This window comes from Engystomops pustulosus, chromosome 4 (genome assembly GCF_040894005.1).
Source record: "Engystomops pustulosus chromosome 4, aEngPut4.maternal, whole genome shotgun sequence".
NCBI lineage: Eukaryota > Metazoa > Chordata > Amphibia > Anura > Leptodactylidae > Engystomops > Engystomops pustulosus.
Window position 1 is genome coordinate 98,371,168 of NC_092414.1, and position 12,462 is coordinate 98,383,629.

At 42.7% G+C, this 12,462-nt stretch overlaps 1 long non-coding RNA gene across 1 annotated transcript; it reads right to left on the reverse strand.

Moving 5' to 3' along the window:
* Positions 1 to 5,103: 5,103 nt before the first annotated feature.
* LOC140129045 (uncharacterized) lies at positions 5,104 to 8,376 on the reverse strand. The gene is made up of 3 exons (XR_011855272.1): positions 8,183 to 8,376; positions 6,418 to 6,438; positions 5,104 to 5,414 (listed from the first exon to the last, which is right to left on the reverse strand). It is a non-coding gene; the product is annotated as an uncharacterized lncRNA (long non-coding RNA).
* Between the last annotated feature and the right edge of the window lie 4,086 nt (positions 8,377 to 12,462).

Consider the following 12,462-nt stretch of genomic DNA (forward strand, 5'->3'; position numbering starts at 1 on the left):
TCCTCTTCTTCTGCCCATACACGCTGAACAGTGAAGGACTGAACAATGGTCCCCTCTTCTGTCTCGCCAACATTCTCCTCCTCTTCCTCCTCATCCTCCTCCACCTCCTCCGATATGCGCTGAGAAACAGACCTAAGGGTGCTTTGGCTATCAACAAGGGAATCTTCTTCCCCCGTCTCTTGTGATGAGCGCAAAGCTTCCGACTTCATGCTGACCAGAGAGTTTTTCAACAGGCCAAGCAGCGGGATGGTGAGGCTGATGATGGCGGCATCGCCACTGACCATCTGTGTTGACTCCTCAAAGTTACTCAGCACCTGACAGATATCAGACATCCACGTCCACTCCTCATTGTAGACTTGAGGAAGCTGACTGACCTGACTACCAGTTCTGGTGGAAGTTGACATCTGGCAGTCTACAATCGCTCTGCGCTGCTGGTAAACTCTGGATAACATGGTTAATGTTGAATTCCACCTCGTGGGCACGTCGCACAACAGTCGTTGAGCGGGCAGTTGGAAGTCGGTGAGCGGGCAGTTGGAGGCGGCGCTGCGCTGCCCTGAGAGTGGCAGCATCTGTGCTGGACTTCCTGAAATGCGCACAGACGTGGCGCACCTTCGTGAGCAAATCAGACAGATTGGGGTATGTCTTGAGGAAACGCTGAACTATGAGATTTAACACATGGGCCAGGCATGGCACGTGTCAGTCTGCCGAGTTGCAGAGCCGCCACCAGGTTACGGCCGTTGTCACACACAACCATGCCTGGCTTCAGGATCAGCGGTGCTAGCCACAGATCAGTCTGCGCCGTGAGGCCCTGTAATAGCTCTTGGGCGGTGTGCCTTTTATCGCCTAGGCTCAGCAGTTTGAGCACCGCCTGCTGTCCTGGGCAGGGGGCTGACTAGCAGATGACACAGGGGAAGGAGCAGTGGTGTGCCCGGCCGGAGGTGAACGGGCTTGGTGCCATTGAGTGGGGTGTTTAGCATTCATATGCCTGCGCATACTGGTGGTAGTTAAGCTAGTAGTGATGGAACCCCTGCTGATCCTGGTTTGGCAAAGGTTGCACACCACAGTCCGTCGGTCATCCGGTGTTTCTTTAAAGAACCTCCAGACTTCTGAAAATCTAGCCCTCGCCACGGGAGCTTGACTACGGGCAACATTTGGCGCTGATGCACCAGCTCTGGCCCTGCCTCTCCGTCTGGCCCCACCACTGCCTCTTCCAACCTGTTCTGCTATAGGACTCGCCTCCGTCTCAGAAGCAATGTGTTCACCCGGCCTATCAACCCAGCTTGGGTCTGTCACCTCATCATCCTCCGATCCCTCAGTCTGCTGCCCCCTCGGACTTCCTGCCCTGACAACAACTTCACCACTGTCTGACAACCGTGTCTCCTCATCGTCCGACACCTCTTTACACACTTCTTCCACTACGTCAATAATGTCATCATCACCCACAGACTGCGACCGATGGAAAACCTGGGCATCGGAAAATTGCTCAGCAGCAACCGGACAAGTGGTTTGTGACTGTGGGAAGGGTCCAGAAAACAGTTCCTCAGAGTATGCCGGTTCAAATGCCAAATTTTGCTGGGAGGGGGCAGACTGGGGGGAAGGAGGCTGAGGTGGAGGAGCTGGAGGAGTGTTGATTTCGGTGACATGGGTGGACTGCGTGGAAGACTGACTGGTGGACAAATGGCTAGAAGCATTGTCTGCAATCCACGACATCACCTGAAATTTTTTGTTTTGTGTTTTTTTGTGTGTTTTTTTTAAACAAAACGATGCTATCCTATTGCTATGGCTAGTTTCTAACCTACACTGACAGCACACAACTGGATTTTGTGCTGTGCCTGATGACTTTGAGCTATAAAAAGAAATAAAGGTAAAAAAAAAAAATCAGCAGACTCTGCCTAATTCTAATCAAACCCCTAATAAATTGTCCCACTTCGGTGTTTGAGGTGAATATGCGTGTCACTAAGAGCTAAACACAACGGTAGCAAGTCTCCCAGCAAATTCCTCACAATATGGTACTAGCTGCACTACTAATGCCAGCAAGCCCAGCCACAAGCAAACAAAAGAAAGGAAAATATACCGCTATTGTAGGCCTAAGTAAGCCGTCGGGGTTCTCCTATGGCTATTTTCTAGCCTACAGTGAAAGCACACTGCTTTGCAATATGACTTTGAGCTATAAAAAGAAATAAAGGTAAAAAAAAATAAATCAGCAGACTCTGCCTAATTCTAATCAAACCCCTAATAAATTGTCCCACTTCGGTGTTTGAGGTGGATATGCGTGTCACTAAGAGCTAAACACAACGGTAGCAAGTCTCCCTGCAAATTCCTCACAATATGGTACTAGCTGCACTACTAATGCCAGCAAGCCCGGCCACAAGCAAACAAAAGAAAGGAAAATATAACGCTATTGTAGGCCTAAGTAAGCCGTTGGGGTTCTCCTATGGCTATTTTCTAGCCTACAATGAAAGCACACTGCTTTGCAATATGACTTTGAGCTATAAAAAGAAATAAAGGTAAAAAAAAAAAAAATCAGCAGACTCTGCCTAATTCTAATCAAACCCCTAATAAATTGTCCCACTTCGGTGTTTAAGGTGGATATGTGTGTCACTAAGAGCTAAACACAACGGTAGCAAGTCTCCCTGCAAATTCCTCACAATATGGTACTAGCTGCACTACTAATGCCAGCAAGCCCAGCCACAAGCAAACAAAAAAAGTAAAATAAAACGTTATTGTAACCTAAGAAAGGCTGTTGGGTTCTTGTAGAATCACTCCTGCCTAACACTATTCTAATAGAACAACCTAACGCTTTCCCTGACCAGCAGCAGCTCTCTCCCTAGCGGCATCCAGACAGAGAATGATCCGAGCAGCGCGGGCAGGGGCTAGTCTATTCCAGGGTCACCTGATCTGGCCAGCCAACCACTGCTATCGACGTGTAAGGGGACCACGTCATGCTGGGTGGAGTGCATAGTCTCCTGGCTTGTGATTGGCTCTGTTTCTGGCCGCCAAAAAGCAAAACGGCGGGAGCTGCCATTTTCTCGAGCTGGTGAAATACTCGTCCGAGCAACGAGCAGTTTCGAGTATGCTAATGCTCGAACGAGCATCAAGCTCGGACGAGTATGTTCGCTCATCTCTACCGGTAATATCTTTAGCATGCTTTAACTTACCTAATTGGCTTGGAGATTGTTTTTTCATGACATGTTGTACTTCAAAATTCTAAATTCTAAATGCTCAGTTTTATAAACTGATAGGCTTGTTACCCAAATTAGTTCTTAATTAACATTTCCATATCTCATCTCCGTGTTGGCGTCATTTTATAAGTGTCTTTTTTTATTACGATGCCAGAAAGATTGCAAATTGAACAGCATCCCCACAAATCACCCCATTCTAATATTACCCCTCAAACTATTGAAAACAGCACATAGCAAGTGTGGTAACCAATTTAAATTAAAACAAAATGAAGGTTTTATTTGGAATTTCTATTTAGCCCTAAAATCTGCCCACTTAAGATGGATAAAAGTAGAAAATGCTTCTAGAAATATATTGTGCAGTTTCATTCGAGTACGAGGAGACTGCACATGTGGATGTAACCCACTGTCTGGGGACATAGTGGGTGCGGAAGTGAAGAAGCACTATTAAGCTTTTGTAGTGCAGATTTTGATTTTAGGTTTCACGTGCCATAACAGTTGCAGAGTCTCTGAGATACCTAAAACCCATTCCCCCAGAGAACGACTCCATTTTGTAAACTTTTAATAAAGCAGTATAAGGGGATATTTTAACCACTTGCTGCCAATGGTCGTTTTACATTTTAGGATTCTATTTTTTGATCCTCACTTGCAAAAATCCATAACTTTTTTATTGCTTCGTGTACAGAGCTGAAGGACTTATTTTCTGCATAACAAATTGTTCTTCTTAGTGACTGTATTTTATATTCCATGTTGTGTACTGTCTAGTGGGAGAGAATTGGAAATGTTGTGAAATTGACAAGAAAACATATTTGTGTAATATTCTTGTCGGCTTTGTTTTTTCATCTTTCAATGTGCGCTCCAAATGACACATATAACCTATTCTCTGATTTGATATGATCACAAGAATACCAAATTTATATAGGTTTTAATATGTTTTGATAGATTTAAAAAAACTTAAAACCTATTGAACAAAAAAAATTATTCATTTCACGATTTTCTGACGCAAATAACTTTTTCATACTTCAGAGTACGAAGCTGTGTAAGGTGTCATTTTTTGGCGTTTTAAATGCTAGCATTTTGGGGACCTTTTGATCACTTTTTATTCAACGATTTAGGTATTTCAATATGGCAAAAAAGTGGAAATTCTGACATTCGGACACAGTTTTCCATTACAGGGTTAACTGCCACGTATAACCGTATTTATATTTTTATGGACTGGGTATTGTGGGACGTGTTGATATCTAATGCGTTGTGATTTTATATTTTTTTACATTGTTTTAAAATTATGTATTGTTTCATCTGTACTGGGGCTTTGGGGGAATTTTAATTAATTTTATTTTTTATTTTTTGTGTGTTTTTTTTCACTTTATTATTAATACTGTAATGTGACATGAACAAATAAATTATCATCTGATCAACTATTCATACTAATGCATTGCAATTACAATGTATTGCAGTGCATTAGAAGTGTTAGCCTATACACTTGCATAGGCAGACTGTCAGCCAGCTCGGTAGAGCGAGGGGCTGGATCAAGCATGGAATGCACAGGACAGACCCTGGGACTGCCCATGGAAGAAGACCGGTGCCTCCTCCCTCACCCCATACGTAGATCCTGCCGTCAGTGCTGTGAAAGTGGGATCTAACGGGTTAACAGTTGGATCAGAACTCATTCCACTCCGGACTGTTAGAGCAGGGGCCCTGCTTTCCCTGCACAGGGGAACCATGTAGAACTTAGGCTATATATATATATATATATATATATATATATATATATATATATATATATATATTATATATATCTACAGCTCATAGCTAGTACATTGCTGTTTATATTTTCTGCTGCCTCTATTGTTTGAGTTTTGCTTTTGCTATATTTCTGAATTTCTAGTTATCTGATATCGGCTGACATTTTGTGACTTTCCCTTTGAACTCTGATTTTGTAATGTATCTGTTATCTTAGTTGTGACCCAGACCGCTTGTTATTCTTCTGTGTTATTTATTTGTGAATCTTGTTTCATGTTCTCACTTTGGCGTAGGGAAGAACTGTCTTCAAGATGTCCTAAATTACCTAGGATATGCAGAGGCAAGCAGGCAGGTGACAGTTGGGCTCGGATTTGAGCTTATTGTCCTGTCTGTACTTCCTGAGTCCAGAGTCTTTCAAAAAAACTTGTTTGTAAATTGAAGTAGAGTCACTGTGAATTCCAAGTTTTCCCACATCTTCTACAATTGATTGACCTAAAAAAAGTAGAACTCAGGAAGGTACGGCAGCCAAGGAACCTGTGTGCATCACAACTCACAAGCTTTTAAGGAAGTTCGAAGTTTTATTGTAGGACAACACCATGGAGAGGATTTTGGGCACATTGGGCACATTGTGCAGCAGTTCTCATTTCCCCCTTTCCTGGCCCAATATGGACAAGATATATGAAGAGGCTCTGGCCCTGGTGAATATTACGCCAAGTTTGGCCAGGTGTAGAATTGTGCTGGAACTGGTATACAAGTCATTATAAATTGCCTCTTTTTTTGTTGAATAAGGGGGAATCATTATTTATCTTAAATATCTAATATGCGCAGCATCTTTTTTTTTCAGCAACTAAGATAAAAAGCATATCAGAGCTATATTTATATTCTATAGATGAAATGAATCTAATTTATTATTTCATTTGTCATTTATTTCTTTCATTTACACATGTATTTTATTTAATTACAGCACATGCATTTGTTAATATGACAAGATATGTGTAGGACAAACGAAAATAATGTAAGTCAGTGACATTTGGCAAAGAACATGTTTCATTTAATCAGCTCCTTGAACTCAGGAAGTATTTTTTTTTGTAAGAATTATAGTATATGTCTTGTTGCCAGAGAAAACAGGACTGATGAATAGCAGAATTCACATAGGTTTATAAATAGGATGGCTAAAAAGCAAAGTAAAGACAGGTGGGAGCTCTGCCATGGTGAACATTTGAATCCTTAAAATGCATGTTAAAAGTTTCAGAATTGAAACCCACCAAGAAAAGCTTAAAGAGATTTAAAATTATTTTGTTTTACAGTCAATGCAAATGCCAATGACTTACTGTGCTTTAGTAACCTCCAGAGGCATAGCTACCGGGAGAGGGGAGGTGGCTCTGGGGCCCTCGGAATTGTAGTGGCCCACTGAGAAGCTTACAACTGTATCTAGGACACATGTAGAGTTGTAAACAGGAACAAAAAGGAAAAATATAAATTAAAGTCAGCTCACCCAGATCATCCAAAGGTCTCACTAATATCGACATGTTGTTGATGGTGCATGGAGGAGAGAGAGGAGAGATATCCACCGCATCGCATAGGGTAACAAATAAAAAAATATGAATGTCCTTCAGCACTCCAAATTCATACTTTAAAAATGCATTCATTATTTCATTAGATTAGAAATGATATTTATCGGATATATATTTAAATCGACCTAAGCATTTCAAGCTGTTTGCATGCGGCTATTAGTCATGGTCTAACAAACTTTTAAAACCCCCTTTACACGGGCACATGTACCTCACTTAATTTCTATGACATCATTTTCACTAACATACAGAGAAACATCATTACGAGCATGCATTAAAAGCATAATGAAACTTTCTGTGTATACTTATATAAACTACATAGAAAAATATGTGAAATATAAAGAAAATATATATATTGACCACGAATTGTATTTTGTATACACATATAATAAAATATAATACCTTACTACAACTCATATATATACTTAAGATTGGATCGATAGTTTAAACCCCTAGGATGTCTTGTGTCCATTTCTAAAATCCAGAACACCTCCCTACTTCCAAGTAGCATCCATGATATGCTCACTCAGACAACCCTTGAAAGATCACTTGGTGCTACCCACGTATTGCAGGTGGCATGAGTCACAGTGTATCAAATACATAACATATTTTGTGTTGCAATTTATTAAAGTTTTTATATTATACTTCTTATTGGTTTGCACACACTTGTAGCTTTTTTGTGGGGCATAGGAAGGGATATGCATTACATAATACCTCCACATTTATACAATTCCTCAATTTTGAGCCAATTAAAAGAACATGCTCCTTGTGTGGACTCATATATAGAGGGGAGCACTATATTTCTGTCAGGGCCTCATTATAAGGGGTGTGCCTGGGGCCAAATGTTTACAGTGTGGTCGAGTCAGAGTAAGCAAAGTTTTATTATTTTACTGGGAACTGTATATAGTTAGTGCTGGGGTGGGGCTGTATATAGTTATTGCTGGAGGACTGTATTTAGGTGTTACTGGGAACTGTATATAGTTAATGCTGGGGGGCTGTATATAGTTAATGCTGGGGGGCTTCATATAGTTACTGCTTGGGGGGCTGTCTAACATTAATGCAGGAGGGGCTGTATATAGTTAATTCTCATGGGGGCTGTATATAGTAAATTCTGGGGGATGTCTATAGTTAATGCTGGGGGCTTTATATAGTTAATGCTTGGAGGGTTGTATATAGTTAATTCCGGGGGGCTGTATATAGTTAAGGCTGGGGGGGCTGTATATAGGTGTTACTGGGGAGTCTGTATATAGTTAATGCTGGAGGGATGTATGTAGTGATTACTGGTGGCTGTATACAGTAATTACTGGGGGCTAGTGAATACTGGGAGATTTATATAGTGAAAACTGGCAACTATATATAGTTATTGTTGGGGGACTGTATATAGTGATTACTGGGGGTTGTATACAGTGATTACTGGGGGCTGTATACAGTGATAACTGGGGGGGCTGTATATAGTTATTGCTGGTTTTCTTTTTAGGAAAGTCAAAATTGTCAGTGATAGGGACCATAGGTTCATCTGGGTCAAACAGGCATGTAGATGCATCCAATTTTTTAGGACCGGGTGAACCACGTAGGGAAGAGTAGCTTGGCGGTGATCAAGTGAGGCATAAGAGTGGAACCAGGGCAGGGTGGTTAGAGGGGCAGGTGAAAGACTATCCTCAAATTGTACCCACAATTTGTTTTTCCTACCATGGAACCAGTCCAATATCCTCGCGTATGAAGCAGCGAGGAAATAGCTGCTACAGTCAGGAAGTCGCAGATCCCCTGCTATTTTCCTAGTATCAACGTGGCCTTTGCTATCCTTGGGGGGGAAGAGGACCAGAGCAACTTGTTGAGGAAACTCAGCAGTTTCTGGAAGAACAGTTTGGGCAAGGTCAACGAGATCATCTGAAAGAGATATAAAAGCTTTGGTAGTAAGGTCATCTTGACACAATTAACTTTCCCCACAGAGGATATGTGTCGTAATTTAGGGCATATGTGGATTTGAGATGTGAGGGGATTTGGATTCCCAGATAGGTGATGGCTTTTTGCTGCCAGGAGAAGGGATACCTCGAGCACCAGTGTCTCGAGGTCTGAGAGGCCGGGACACATCGCCACACTTTTAGTTACATTAATTTTATGGTTGCTAAAGTGGCCAAATGTTTCAAGAACCTCCATAAGTGGGGGCAGGGAGGTGCCCGGATTTGTTAGGTACGGCGGGACATCATCTGCAAAAACGGAGCATTTGTATTCACGATCTCTGATCCTGATTGCCATGATGTCGGGGTGTGACTGAATAGCATTGAGTAGGTGTTCTATTACTAGAGCGTACAAGAGAGGGGAGAGGGGGCATCCCTGCCTGGTGCAGTTTTTGATGGTGAAGGGAGGTGATAATGAGCCATTGACTTTGATTTGCGCATACGGGGCACTATATAGGGTTTTGATCTTTGCTCGCATTACCGGGCCCATTCCTATTGGAAGAGAGTTTCTTCAAGTAAGACCCAGTCCACCTGATCAAACGCCTTTTCGGTGTCGAGCAAGAGAATGAGAGTGGGGACTCTCGTTTGTTTCATTTGATGATGGTATGAATCCCACTTGATCCGGGTGGACTAGGTCTCCCAGAAGGCGGGCTAGTCGGCAATCATTTTCGGCATATATTTTAGTGTCTGTGTTGATGAGGGAGATGGGCCTGTAGCTAGGGCAAATTTGGGGGTCCTTCCCTTTTTTAGGAATAACTGTAATATGTGCATGAAGGAAAGTGGGCGGGAGAGGGTTAGAGGGGGAGACTGCATTGAAAATGACCAGTCGGCTTAAGGAGATTTCTGGGATCATGGTTTTATAGAAAGCGGCAGTATACCCATCGGGTCCTGGGCTTTTACCAGCTGGGAGGTATTTAATTACTGTGTGAAGATCCCCAAGTGTGTTGAGCGGTGTACTGGATATATTGTGTCAGTGACAGTGGGGGGTGTGGTGGGACAAATGAGTTTGGAGGCAGAGGAAGGTTGTATAGAGAATGATAGTAGGAAGAGAAGGCTTCCGCTATATCCTCAGCGGTGTGAACAGATGTGCAGGCACCACTCCTGATCGAGGCTATATATGTCAATACTCTCTTGCACAAAGGCCTTGGCTAGTAAGCATCCTGGCTTATTTCCCCACTCTTAGAAGGAACAGGAACAGAAATGTTTGAACCGTTTCTGTTTGGCTTCAAGGAGAAAGTTAACTTCGTGCTGTGTCACAATGAGTTCCCGTAGGGTCGCAACAAGTAGGTTTCTTTTGTGTTTAGCCTCAAGGTAATGAAGAGTGGTCATGAGGGATGTAAGTTTGGTGCTAGCAGCCCTTTTTAAACGGGACCCATGTTTTATAAGGGTACCTTTTAGGTTGCGCTTAAGAATTTCCCATTTATAGACGGGTGGTCTAGATGGGATTTATTGGTAATTTCTTTTAGCTCCGAGAGGCAAAGCTGATCTTGTAAAAGGGATTCGTTTAGTCTCCAGTTAAAAGGGGAGCACCTTCCTGGTACCCTGTTTCCCCAAAAACAAGACATTATATATTAATGTTTGCTCCTAAAGATGCACTAGGTCTTATTTTCAGGGGATGTCTTATTTTTCCATGAACAAGAATTTACATTTATCGTTGAACAAAAAATCAAGTTCTCTAACCTCCTTATGACTCTCCAAACTCTGACTTTCATGCTGAATTTCTTGTGACTGCATTTCTATTAGAATGAGTGGCCCCATTATCTCATGTTTAATAAAAGCACTTTCCATAAATGATCCTTCATCCTGGTAGCTACTGGGATCACATTTCCAGCACAACAGCCAGTGATTTATTCCATGAATTCTACCCCATATCACAACCTTCTACAGCATCTAAAAGATTTCCTAATACCAATGTTTGGCGTGGGGGGAGCTGCTGCAACGACTTCCTGTAGGTCTTATTTACAGGGGAGGCCTTATATTCCTAAGCCTCAACAAAAATGTATTAGGTCTTATTTTCAGGGGATGTCTTATTTTAGGGGAAACAGGGTAGTAGGGAGAGGGTGCAATTTACGGGAGCATTATCTGAAATAATGATCGAACCGACCTCAGAGCTCAAGGCAGACGAGAGTAGGTGGTGTTGGATGTACATATAGGTGATTCTGCTATAAGAATTGTGCACCTGAGAATAGAATGAATAATCCCTCTCCTCTGGATGATGCAACCGCCATATGTTGCATAGCTGCATAGAGTGAAGTAGTCTATGCAAGCGATTAAGCTTACCGTAGGGCACAGAGGATTTACCTGAGGATGTGTCTACGAGTGGGTTAATGGCAAGGTTGAAATCACCACAGAGAATTAGGGAACCATTCGCAAACACCGTCAAGTCCTCTAATGTTTTAAGCTGGAAGTTTGTCTGATCAATATTCAGACAAAGTGTGTATTAGCAAGTGTGCATGTGGAGCCCTGAATATCACATTTCACGAAGAGGTATCTGGCCTCGGTGTCGAACTTTGTCTCTAAAACCATGCATTGTGCGCATTTATGTATGAAAACTGATACCCCTCTGGATCTACTCTCAGGAATGGTACAGTGGATTTGGGTAGGGTAGTATTTGCAGTTAATCACTGGCATATGGTCTGTCATAAAGTGAGTCTCTTGTACACATAAGATTTGGACCCTCTGCTTGTGGAAAGAGTAGAGAACCTGAGAGTGCTTTTCTGGTAGGTTTAAACCTTTGGCATTAAAGGTAGCTATCTTAAATGGGAGAGCAGCCTGTGTGGCCATTGTCAGCACTCAAAGGTAAACCCTTCAACTACACTTGGATACACTGGGTGTATGGGGTTTGGAGACCTCGTTAGGAAAAGGGGGAGAAGGAATGGAGGGAAGGTATTAGGAATGAGTAAGGGACTGGGGTAGTGGGCGAAGGGATGTAAAGTCGAAAAAGAACCCGAACAAAAAACAAGCCTGTTAAAAGTACTAAGTTAGGTAGTGTGTGGGCACAAATCTCAACCATAGTATCTTACTATGGCCACACCTATGGGGGTAGGTGGTTGCAATGAGGACAGAAGTGGTCAGCACAAAAAAGAAAAGTAAAAAGATAAAACAGAGAAATAATCCGTACAGGCCTTCAGAAAATACACAACAAAAGAAAAACTTATATGTTAGGGGAACCATAGGCACTTGTCAATCACCATGCGCCTGCGGTATCCATACTTCAGCAAGAGAGGGAGACAGTTTGAAAACTCAACTCAGGTAGGAAAAAACATGGCATGGGGACCGCAGAAGTCCTGTTAAGATAACACTGTTGAGAAAATAGTGAAAACATCATATAAGAAAAGCACTTGCCTAATAAAAGCGTAGAGGCAAAGTAAAGGATACAAGTCTCCAGGAGGATGAGACTCCATCAGTTTATAGAAGGTGACCAGTTCCTTGAGCTTAATCAAAGGTGGAGCACCCCCTCTTTCTTTGGGGCTGAAAGCGAGCTGAATCAGACCTCGGGCGCTGATCTGGCCCTGTAGAAGGCAAGCCATTTGTATGGAGAAGCTGATCCACTGAGGGTAGAACCCAGTCAAAGAGAGTCATTGAAAAGAGGTCTAGGGCATGCAGAAAGGAATGTAGTGCTTCTGGGTGGGTCAAAGAGGCTTGGCTGTTGCTGGATCATGTTGGGAGAGCAAATGGAAACCCCCATTTGTAAGCTATATTTTTGTCCTGTAGCACTTGGAGCAATGGGCCAGGATAGCTCTCTGTGTGAGCGTGCGCCTGTCAGGGAACAAGGAAATTTGTGCCCCATCAAAGTAAAGATCACCTTTTTGCCATGCTTTCTGCAATATCTGATCATTTATGGAGTAAAAGAGAATCCTGCATTTAACATCACGTGGCCTCGCTGGTTCAACACTCCGGGCCCGGAGCGCTCTATGGTCAAGATCAATTTCTATACGAGTGTCCACCGGGCGTTCTGGTAGCATGTTAAAGGGAACCTGTCACCAGGAGACCAATTTTTAGCACTCCCCC